This window comes from Triticum aestivum, chromosome 2B (genome assembly GCF_018294505.1).
Source record: "Triticum aestivum cultivar Chinese Spring chromosome 2B, IWGSC CS RefSeq v2.1, whole genome shotgun sequence".
NCBI classification, from domain to species: Eukaryota; Viridiplantae; Streptophyta; class Magnoliopsida; order Poales; family Poaceae; genus Triticum; species Triticum aestivum.
Window position 1 is genome coordinate 85614742 of NC_057798.1, and position 11034 is coordinate 85625775.

An 11034-nucleotide genomic window follows, 5' to 3' on the forward strand; every position below is an offset into this window, starting at 1 on the left:
AAGAGCTGGAAGCTCACAATTAATAATCAAACATTACTGCAGTACCCTAACAAGGAAAGAACAACAAGGACACCACCTCCAGGATAGGCTAATGGCGCGCCGCCAGCACCGTCTCACTCCGCAAATGGAGCCAAGCCAAGCATGTATGAACCGCTTGACGGCAAGTCCTTGGACGGGAAGTCATCGAGCCGGTGTCAAAGGACATAAGAGATGGCGTGCATAACCAGCACATAGCTGCTACTACGTAACAGTCATAGTCAATTGATAGTGAACCTGGATTAGGTTGCATTTACACTGATTTAATGTACAACTCTTGCAGTCCATTTTATAGTTTCACAGAAAGGCTTGAACCTGATTAAATGGGTCCAAAACGGATTTTAGGTCTCGGAAATCAATTGGTTTAGTATCAAAATTTACTTTCTTTGGATAAATCCAGAGATTCCATTTTGTTAAATTTGCTGCTTTGATGGTTGCTTTGTTGTTTATCTCGTGGGTCCTTTTGGCATGTGCTAGCTATAGAATGAAAGATCACTGACTCTAATTATATATGCTTATTCTTATCACAGACTTTGTAAGTTGTGAGCGGTTATAAGAGCGAAAATGCTATCTTGCAGCATTTTTTGCCTAGAAGCACAACCAAATTATAAGAGCATCTCCAGCCGCGCCCCCAACAGGCCCCCCAAGGCGATTTTTTTAGCGCCGGCGACCGAAAATCGGCTCAGTCGCGCCCCCAGGATCCCATTTAGCGCCGGTTTGGGCCGAATTAACAGCGGGCAACCCCGAGCCGAACCCAAGCGCCCGGGGGTCGCCTGGGGGCGTCGGCAGAAGCGAAAAGGGGCATGGGGCCACTCTATCGGCGAGAGGAGGCCCTTTTCCCGTCGTTTCCTCCCGTTTTACCCCTCGGCTTCCATCTCATTCTCCATTCCTCCCGCCAATCTCCTCCTCCTCCCTTCCAAGCCGGCCGTCATGCCGCCAAATAAGTATGTGGTCCCCCGCGCCGCGAGCGATACCGCCGCCGCCGCCACCCAGCCAAAGCAGAGGAAGCAAAGGGCGCCGCCGTCCAAGCCCTCGGGCATGACTAACGCCGACTGGAAGGCGGAAGTTCAGCGCCGGGAGGCTGTCACCGTCGACAAGCGAAACAGGGCCAAGAAGGCCCGGGACAGGGCGGCTCTCGCGGCTACGGCAGTGGCGGAACAGGCAGAGCGCTCGGCCGAACAAACCGAGGCGGCTCAAGCGGGGATGATGAATCCACCAGGCGGCCACGGCCAGTACGCGTCCTGGAGCCAGCAAAGCGTCGGATCTCCGGCCAGCTTCTCGTCGTCGCCACAACCCTGGAGCTGCACGGCGTCACCGGGCTACGCCGACGGCGACGCGCACGGCGGGTTCAACCCCAACATCACCTTCCCCCATGGTCACCCGGCCCAGCGCACGCTGCTACGTCTTGAGCTTGCGTTGGTTTTCCTCGAAGAGGAGAGGGTGATGCTGAAGGAAATATGCCCTAGAGGCAATAATAAAGTTATTATTTATTTCCTTATTTCATGATAAATGTTTATTATTCATGCTAGAATTGTATTAACCGGAAACATAATACATGTGTGGATACATAGACAAACATAGTGTCACTAGTATGCCTCTACTTGACTAGCTCGTGAATCAAAGATGGTTAAGTTTCCTAGCCATAGACATGAGTTGTCATTTGATTAACGGGGTCACATCATTAGGAGAATGATGTGATTGACTTGACCCATTCCCTTAGCTTAGCACTTGATCGTTTAGTATGTTGCTGTTGCTTTCTTCATGACTTATACATGTTCCTGTAACTATGAGATTATGCAACTCCCGTTTACCGGAGGAACACTTTGGGTGCTACCAAACGTCACAACGTAACTGGGTAATTATAAAGGAGTACTACAGGTGTCTCTAAAGGTACATGTTGGGTTGGCGTATTTCGAGATTAGGTTTCGTCACTCCGATTGTCGGAGAGGTATCTCTGGGCCCTCTCGGTAATGCACATCACTATAAGCCTTGCAAGCAATGTAGCTAATGAGTTAGTTACGGAATGATGCATTACGGAACAAGTAAAGAGACTTGCCGGTAACGAGATTGAACTAGGTATTGGATACCGACGATCGAATCTCGGGCAAGTAACATACTGATGACAAAGGAAACAACGTATGTTGTTATGCGGTTTGACTGATAAAGATCTTCGTAGAATATGTAGGAGCCAATATGGGCATCCAGGTTCCGCTATTGGTTATTGACCGAGAATAGTTCTAGGTCATGTGTACATAGTTCTCGAACCCGTAGGGTCCGCACGCTTAACGTTACGATGACAGTTTTATTATGAGTTTATGAGTTTTGATGTACCGAAGGAGTTCGGAGTCCCGGATGAGATCGGGGACATGATGAGGAGTCTCGAAATGGTCGAGACGTAAAGATCGATATATTGGACGACTATATTCGGAGTTCGGAAAGGTTCCGAGTGATTCGGGTATTTCTCGGAGTACCGGCGAGTTACGGGAATTCGTATTGGGCCTCATTGGGCCATACGGGAAAGGAGAGAAAGGGCCAAAAGGGTGGCCGCACCCCTCCCCTTGGACTAGTCCGAATTGGACTAGGGAGGGGGGGCCTTCCTTCCTTCTCCTTCTCTCTTCCCTTTCCTTCTCTCCTACTCCTACTACATGGAAGGGTTCCTAGTTGGACTAGGAAAGAGGGAATCCTACTCCCGGTGGGAGTAGGACTCCCCTAGGGCGCGCCATAGAGAGGGCCGGCCCTCCCCCTCCTCCACTCCTTTATATACGGGGGCAGGGGCACCCCATAGACACAAGTTGATCTTCGTGATCATTCCTTAGCCATGTGCGGTGCCCCCCTCCACTATATTCCACCTCGGTCATATCGTCGCGGTGCTTGGGCGAAGCCCTGCGTCGTAAGAGCATCATCATCGTCACCACGCCGTCGTGCTGATGGAACTCATCCCCGACACCCTGCTGGATCGGAGTCCGGGGATCGTCATCGAGCTGAACGTGTGCAGAACTCGGAGGTGCCGTACGTTCGGTACTTGGATCGGTCGGGTCGTGAAGACATACAACTACATCAATCGCATTGTCATAACACTTCCGCTTACGGTCTACGAGGGTACGTGGACAATACTCTCCCCTCTTGTTGCTATGCATCACCATGATCTTGCGTGTGCGTAGGAAATTTTTGAAATTACTACGTTCCCCAACAGATGCAGCAAAGTGTAGCGTAAGTATTTCCCTCAGTTTTGAGAACCAAGGTATCAATCCAGTAGGAGGCTCCTCAAAAGTCTCACGCACCTACACAATAGTGGCATCCGAGCCTAGGTTTTATGCGTTGATGTTATATGCACGAGTAGAACACAAGTGAGTTGTGGGCGATACAAGTCATACTGCTTACCAGCATGTCATACTTTGGTTCGGCGGTATTGTTGGATGAAGCGGCCCGGACCGACATTACGCGTACGCTTACGCAAGACTGGTTTTACCGTCGTGCTTTGCACACAGGTGACTAGCGGGTGTCTGTTTCTCCAACTTTAGTTGAACCGAGTGTGGCTACGCCCGGTCCTTGCGAAGGTTAAAACAACACCAACTTGACGAACTATCGTTGTGGTTTTGATGCGTAGGTAAGAACGGTTCTTGCTCAGCCCATAGCAGCCACGTAAAACTTGCAACAACAAAGTAGAGGACGTCTAACTTGTTTTTGCAGGGCATGTTGTGATGTGATATGGTCAAGACGTGATGAGATATAAGTTGTTGTATGAGATGATCATGTTTTGTTGAAGTTATTGGCAACTGGCAGAAGCCCTATGGTTGTCTCTTTGTTGCATAAGATGCAAGTGCCAAATAATTGCTTTACTTTATCGCTGTGCGATAGCAATAGTTGCAAGAGCAATAGTTGGCGAGACGACCATGTGACGACACATTGATATAGATCAAGATGATGAAGATCATGGTGTCGTGCCGGTGACGATAGAGATCATGACAGTACTTTGGAGATGGAGATCAAAGGCGCAAGATGATCATGGTCATATCATGTCACATATTTTGATTGCATGTGATGTTTATCTATTATACATCTTATCTTGCTTTGATTGACGGTAGCATTTTAAGATGATCTCTCACTAATTATCAAGAAGTGTTCTCCCTGAGTATGCACCGTTGCCAAAGTTCGTCGTGCCTAGACACCACGTGATGATCGGGTGTGATAAGCTCTACGTCCATCTACAACGGGTGCAAGCCAGTTTTGCACACGCGGAATACTCGGGTTAAACTTGACGAGCCTAGCATATGCAGATATGGCCTCGGAGCACGGAGACCGAAAGGTCGAGCGTGAATCATATAGTAGATATGATCAACATAGTGATGTTCACCATTGAAGACTACTCCATCTCACGTGATGATCGGTTATGGTTTAGTTGATTTGGATCACGTGATCACTTAGATGACTAGAGAGATGTCTGTCTAAGTGGGAGTTCTTAAGTAATATGATTAATTGAACTTAAATTTATCATGAACTTAGTCCTGGTAGTATTTTGCAAATTATGTTGTAAGATCAATAGCTTGCGTTGTTGCTTTCATATGTTTATTTTGATTTGTTCCTAGAGAAAATTGTGTTGAAAAATGTTAGTAGCAATGATGCGGATTGGATCCGTGATCTGAAGTTTATCCTCATTGCTGCATAGAAGAATTATGTCCTTAATGCACCGCTAGGTGACAGACCTATTGCAGGAGCAGATGCAGACATTATGAACGTTTGGCTAGCTCAATATGATGACTACTTGATAGTATTGTGCACCATGCTTTATGGCTTAGAATCGGGACTTCAAAGATGTTTTGAACATCATGGACCATATGAGATGTTCCAGGAATTGAAGTTAATATTTCAAGAAAATACCCGAGTTGAGAGATATGAAGTCTCCAACAAGTTCTATAGCTAAAAAGATGGAGGAGAATCGCTCAACTAGTGAGCATGTGCTCAGATTGTCTGGATACTTCAATCGCTTGAATCAAGTGGGAGTTAATCTTCCAGATAAGATAGTGATTGATAGAATTCTCTAGTCACCATCACTAAGTTACTAGAACTTCGAGATGAACTATAGTATGCAAGGGATGACAAAAACGATTCCCGAGCTCTTCGTGATGTTGAAATCAACGAAGGTAGAAATCAAGAAAGAGCATCAAGTGTTGGTGATTGACAAGACCACTAGTTTCAAGAAAAGGGCAAAGGGAAAGAAAGGGAAACTTCAAGTAGAATGGAAAACAAGTTGTCACTCCCGTGAAGAAGACCAAAGCTGTACCAAAGCCTAAAACTGAGTGCTTACACTGCAAAGGAAATGGTCATTGGAAGCGGAAATGCCCTGAATATTTGGTGGATAAGAAGGATGGCAAAGTGAACAAGGCTATATTTGATATACAGGTTATTGATGTGTGCTTTACTAGTGTTTATAGTAACCCCTGAGTATTTGATACTTGTTCCGTTGCTAAGATTAGTAACTCGAAACAGGAGTTACATAATAAACAGAGCTAGTTGAGGGGAAGTGGCGATGAGTGTTGGAAGTAGTTCCAAGATTGATATGATCATCATCGCACACTCCCTATACTTTCGGAATTAGTGTTAAACCTAAATAAATGTTATTTGGCGTTTGCGTTGAGCATGAATATGATTTGATCTTGTTTATTTCAATACGGTTATTCATTTAAAATCAGAGAATAATCGTTGTTCTATTTAAATGAATAAAACCTTCAATGGTCATACACCCAACGAAAATAGTTTGTTGGCTCTCGATCGTAGTGATGCACATATTCATAATATTGATGCCAAAAGATGCAAAGTTAATAATGATAGTGCAACTTATTTGTGGCACTGCCGTTTGGGTCATATCGGTGTAAAGCGCATGAAGAAACTCCATAAAGATGGATTTTCGGAATCACTTGGTTATGAATCATTTGATGCTTGAGAACCGTGCCTTTTGTGCAAGATGACTAAAACTCCGTTCTCCGGAACAATGGAACAAGCTACTGACTTATTGGAAATAATACATACCGATGTATGCGATCCAATGAGTGTTGATGCTCGTGGCAAGTATCGTTATTTTCTGACCTTCACAAGATGATTTGAGCAGATATGGGTATATCTACTTGATGAAACATAAGTCTGAAATAGTTGAAAGGTTCAAAGAATTTCAGAGTGAAGTGGAAAAATCATCGTAACAAGAAAATAAAGTTTCTGCGATCTGATCGCGGAGACGAATATTTGAGTTACGAGTTTGGTCTTCAATTAAAACAATGTGGAATAGTTTTACAGCTCACGCCACCTGGAACACCACAATGTTATGGTGTGTCCAAACATCGTAACCGCACTTTATTGGATATAGTGCGATCTATGATGTCTCTTACTGATTTACAACTATTGTTTTTGGGTTATGCATTAGAGACAGCTGCATTCACGTTAAAAGGGCACCATCTAAATCCGTTGAGACGACACCATATGAACTATGGTTTAGCAAGAAACCCAAGTTGTCGTTTCTTAAAGTTTGGGGCTGCGATGCTTATGTGAAAAAGTTTCATCCTGATAAGCTCGAACCCAAATCAGAGAAGTGCGCCTTCATAGAATACCCAAAGGAAATTGTTGGGTACACCTTCTATCACAGATCCGAAGGCAAGATATTCGTTTCTAAAATGGATCCTTTCTAGAGAAGGAGTTTCTCTCGAAAGAAGTGAGTGGGAGAAAAGTAGAACTTGATGAGGTAACTGTACCTTCTCCCGAATTGGAAAATTGTTCATCACTGAAATCAGTTCCAGTGATTTCTACACCAATTAGTGAGGAAGCTAATGATGATGATCATGAAACTTCAGATCAAGTTACTACAGAACCTCGTAGGTCTTCCAGAGTACGGTCCGCACCAGCGTGGTACGGTAATCCTGTTCCGGAAGTCATGTTACTAGACCATGATGAACCTACGAACTATGAGGAAGCGATGATGAGCCCAGATTCCGCAAAATGGCTTAAGGCCATGAAATCTGAGATGGGATCCATGTATGAGAACAAAGTGTGGACTTTGGTGGAGTTGCCCGATGATCGGCAAGCCATATTGTATAAATGGATCTTCAAGAGGAAGACGGACGTTGATAGTAGTGTTACTATCTACAAAGCTCGACTTGTCGCAAAAAGGTTTTTGACAAGTTCAAGGTGTTGACTACAATGAGATTTTCTCAACTGTAGTGATGCTTAAATCTGTCCGAATCATGTTAGCAATTGCCACAATTTATGAAATCTGGCAAATGGATGTCAAAACTGCATTCCTTAATGGTTTTCTCAAAGAAGAGTTGTGTATGATGCAACCAGAAGGTTTTGTCAATCCTAAAGGTACTTACAAAATGTGCATGCTCCAGCGATCCATCTATGGACTGGTGCAAACATCTCGGAGTTGGAATATACGCTTTGATGAGTTGATCAAAGCATATAGTTTTGTACAAACTTACGGTGAAGCCTGTATTTACAAGAAAGTGAGTGGGAGCACTACAGCATTTCTGATAAGTATATGTGAATGACATATTATTGATCGGAAATAATGTAGAATTATTCTGCAAAGCATAAAGGAGTGTTTGAAAGGAGTTCTTTAAAATAAAGACCTCAGTAAAGCTACTTACATATTGAGCATCAAGATCTATTGAGATAGATCAAGACGCTTGATAAGATTTTCAATGAGTACATACCTTGACAAGATTTTGAAGTAGTTCAAAATGGAACAGTCAAAGAAGGAGTTCTTGCCTGTGCTGCAAGGTGTGAAGTTGAGTAAGACTCAAGACCCGACCATAGCAGAAAATAGAAAGAGAATGAAAAGTCATTCCCTATGCCTCAGTCATAGGTTCTATAAAGTATGCTATGCTGTGAACCAGACCTATTGTATACTCTGCCCTCATTTGGCAAGGGAGTACAATAGTGATCTAGGAGTAGATCACTGGACATTGATCAAAATTATCCTTAGTGGAATAAGGATATGTTTCTCAATTATGGAGGTGACAAAAGGTTCGTCGTAAAAGGTTACGTCGATACAAGTTTTGGCACTGATTCAGATGACTCTAAGTCTTAATCTGGATACATATTGAAAGTGGGAGCAATTAGCTAGAGTAGCTCCGTGCAGAGTATTGTAGACATAGAATATTTGCAAAATACATACGGCTCTGAATGTGACAGACCCGTTGACTAAACTTCTCTCACGAGCAAAACATGATCATACCTTTGTACTCTTTGGGTGTTAATCACATAGCGATGTGAACTAGATTATTGACTCTAGTAAACCCTTTGGGTGTTGGTCACATGACGAGTGAACTATGGGTGTTAATCATATACAGATATGATTATTGGTGTTAAATCACATGGCGATGTGAACTAGATTATTGGCTCTAGTGCAAGTGGGAGACTGAAGGAAATATGCCCTAGAGGCAATAATAAAGTTATTATTTATTTCCTTATTTCATGATAAATGTTTATTATTCATGCTAGAATTGTATTAACCGGAAACATAATACATGTGTGAATACATAGACAAACATAGTGTCACTAGTATGCCTCTACTTGACTAGCTCGTGAATCAAAGATGGTTAAGTTTCCTAGCCATAGACATGAGTTGTCATTTGATTAACGGGATCACATCATTAGGAGAATGATGTGATTGACTTGACCCATTCCGTTAGCTTAGCACTTGATCGTTTAGTATGTTGCTATTGCTTTCTTCATGACTTATACATGTTCCTGTAACTATGAGATTATGCAACTCCCGTTTATCGGAGGAACACTTTGGGTGCTACCAAACGTCACAACGTAACTGGGTGATTATAAAGGAGTACTACAGGTGTCTCCAAAGGTACATGTTGGGTTGGCGTATTTCGAGATTAGGTTTTGTCACTCCGATTGTCGGAGAGGTATCTCTGGGCCCTCTCGGTAATGCACATCACTATAAGCCTTGCAAGCAATGTAGCTAATGAGTTAATTACGGAACGAGTAAAGAGACTTGCCGGTAACGAGATTGAACTAGGTATTGGATACCGACGATCGAATCTCGGGCAAGTAACATATGACAAAGGGAACAACGTATGTTGTTATGCGGTTTGACCGATAAAGATCTTTGTAGAATATGTAGGAGCCAATATGGGCATCCAGGTTCCGCTATTGGTTATTGACCGAGAATAGTTCTAGGTCATGTGTACATAGTTCTCGAACCCGTAGGGTCCGCACGCTTAACGTTACGATGACAGTTATATTATGAGTTTATGAGTTTTGATGTACCGAAGGAGTTCGGAGTCCCGGATGAGATAGGGGACATGACGAGGAGTCTCGAAATGGTCGAGACGTAAAGATCGATATATTGAACGACTATATTCGGAGTTCGGAAAGGTTCCGAGTGATTCGGGTATTTTTTGGAGTACCGGAGAGTTAAGGGAATTCGTATTGGGCCTCATTGGGCCATACGGGAAAGGAGAGAAAGGGCCAAAAGGGTGGCCGCACCCCTCCCCTTGGACTAGTCCGAATTGGACTAGGGAGGGGGGGCGCCCCCTTCCTTCTTCTCCTTCTATCTTCCCTTTCCTTCTCTCCTACTCCTACTACATGGAAGGGTTCCTAGTTGGACTAGGAAAGGGGGAATCCTACTCCCGGTGGGAGTAGGACTCCCCTAGGGCGCGCCATAGAGAGGGCCGGCCCTCCCCCTCCTCTACTCCTTTATATACGGGGGCAGGGGCACCCCATAGACACAAGTTGATCTTCGTGATCGTTCCTTAGCCGTGTGCGGTGCCCCCTCCACTATATTCCACCTCGGTCATATCGTCGCGGTGCTTAGGCGAAGCCGTGCGTCGGTAGAGCATCATCATCATCACCAAACCGTCGTGCTGACGGAAATCATCCCCGACACCCTGCTGGATCGGAGTCCGGGGATCGTCATCGAGCTGAACGTGTGCAGAACTCGGAGGTGCCGTACGTTCGGTACTTGGATCGGTCGGATTGTGAAGACGTACGACTGCATCAACCACGTTGTCATAACGCTTCCGCTTACGGTCTACGAGGGTACGTGGACAATACTCTCCCCTCTCGTTGCTATGCATCACCATGATCTTGCGTGTGCGTAGGAAATTTTTGAAATTACTACGTTCCCCAACAGATGCAGCAAAGTGTAGCGTAAGTATTTCCCTCAGTTTTGAGAACCAAGGTATCAATCCAGTAGGAGGCTCCTCAAAAGTCCCACGCACCTACACAAACAAACTGAGAACTCGCAACCAACGCAATAAAGGGGTTGTCAATCCCTGCACGGCCACTTGCGAAAGTGAGATCTAATAAAGATAGTATGATAAGATAAATATATTTTTGGTATTTCGTAAGATAGATGCAAAAAATAAAGATGCAAATAAAGTAGATGGAAAGCAAATATGATAAGAGATACACCCGGGGGCCATAGGTTTCACTACAGGCTTCTCTCAAGATAGCATAAGTATTACGGTGGGTGAACAAATTACTGTCGAGCAATTGATAAAAAAGCGCATAGTTATGAGATTATCTAGGCATGATCATGTATATAGGCATCACGTCCATAACAAGTAGACCGACTCCTGCCTGCATCTACTACTATTACTCCACATATCGACCGCTATCCAGCATGCATCTAGAGTATTAAGTTCATAAGAACAGAGCAACGCATTAAGCAAGATGACATGATGTAGAGGGATAAACACATGCAATATGATATAAATCCCATCTTGTTATCCTCGATGGCAACAATACAATACGTGTCTTGCAACCCTTTCTGTCACTGGGTAAGAACACCGCAAGATTGAACCCAAAGCTAAGCACTTCTCTCATGGCAAGAAAGATCAATCTAGTAGGCCAAACCAAACTGATAATTCGAAGAGACTTGCAAAGATAACTCAATCATACATAAAAAAATTCAGAGAAGATTCAAATATTATTCATAGATAAACTTGATCATAAACCCACAATTCATCGGATCTCGACAAACACACCGCA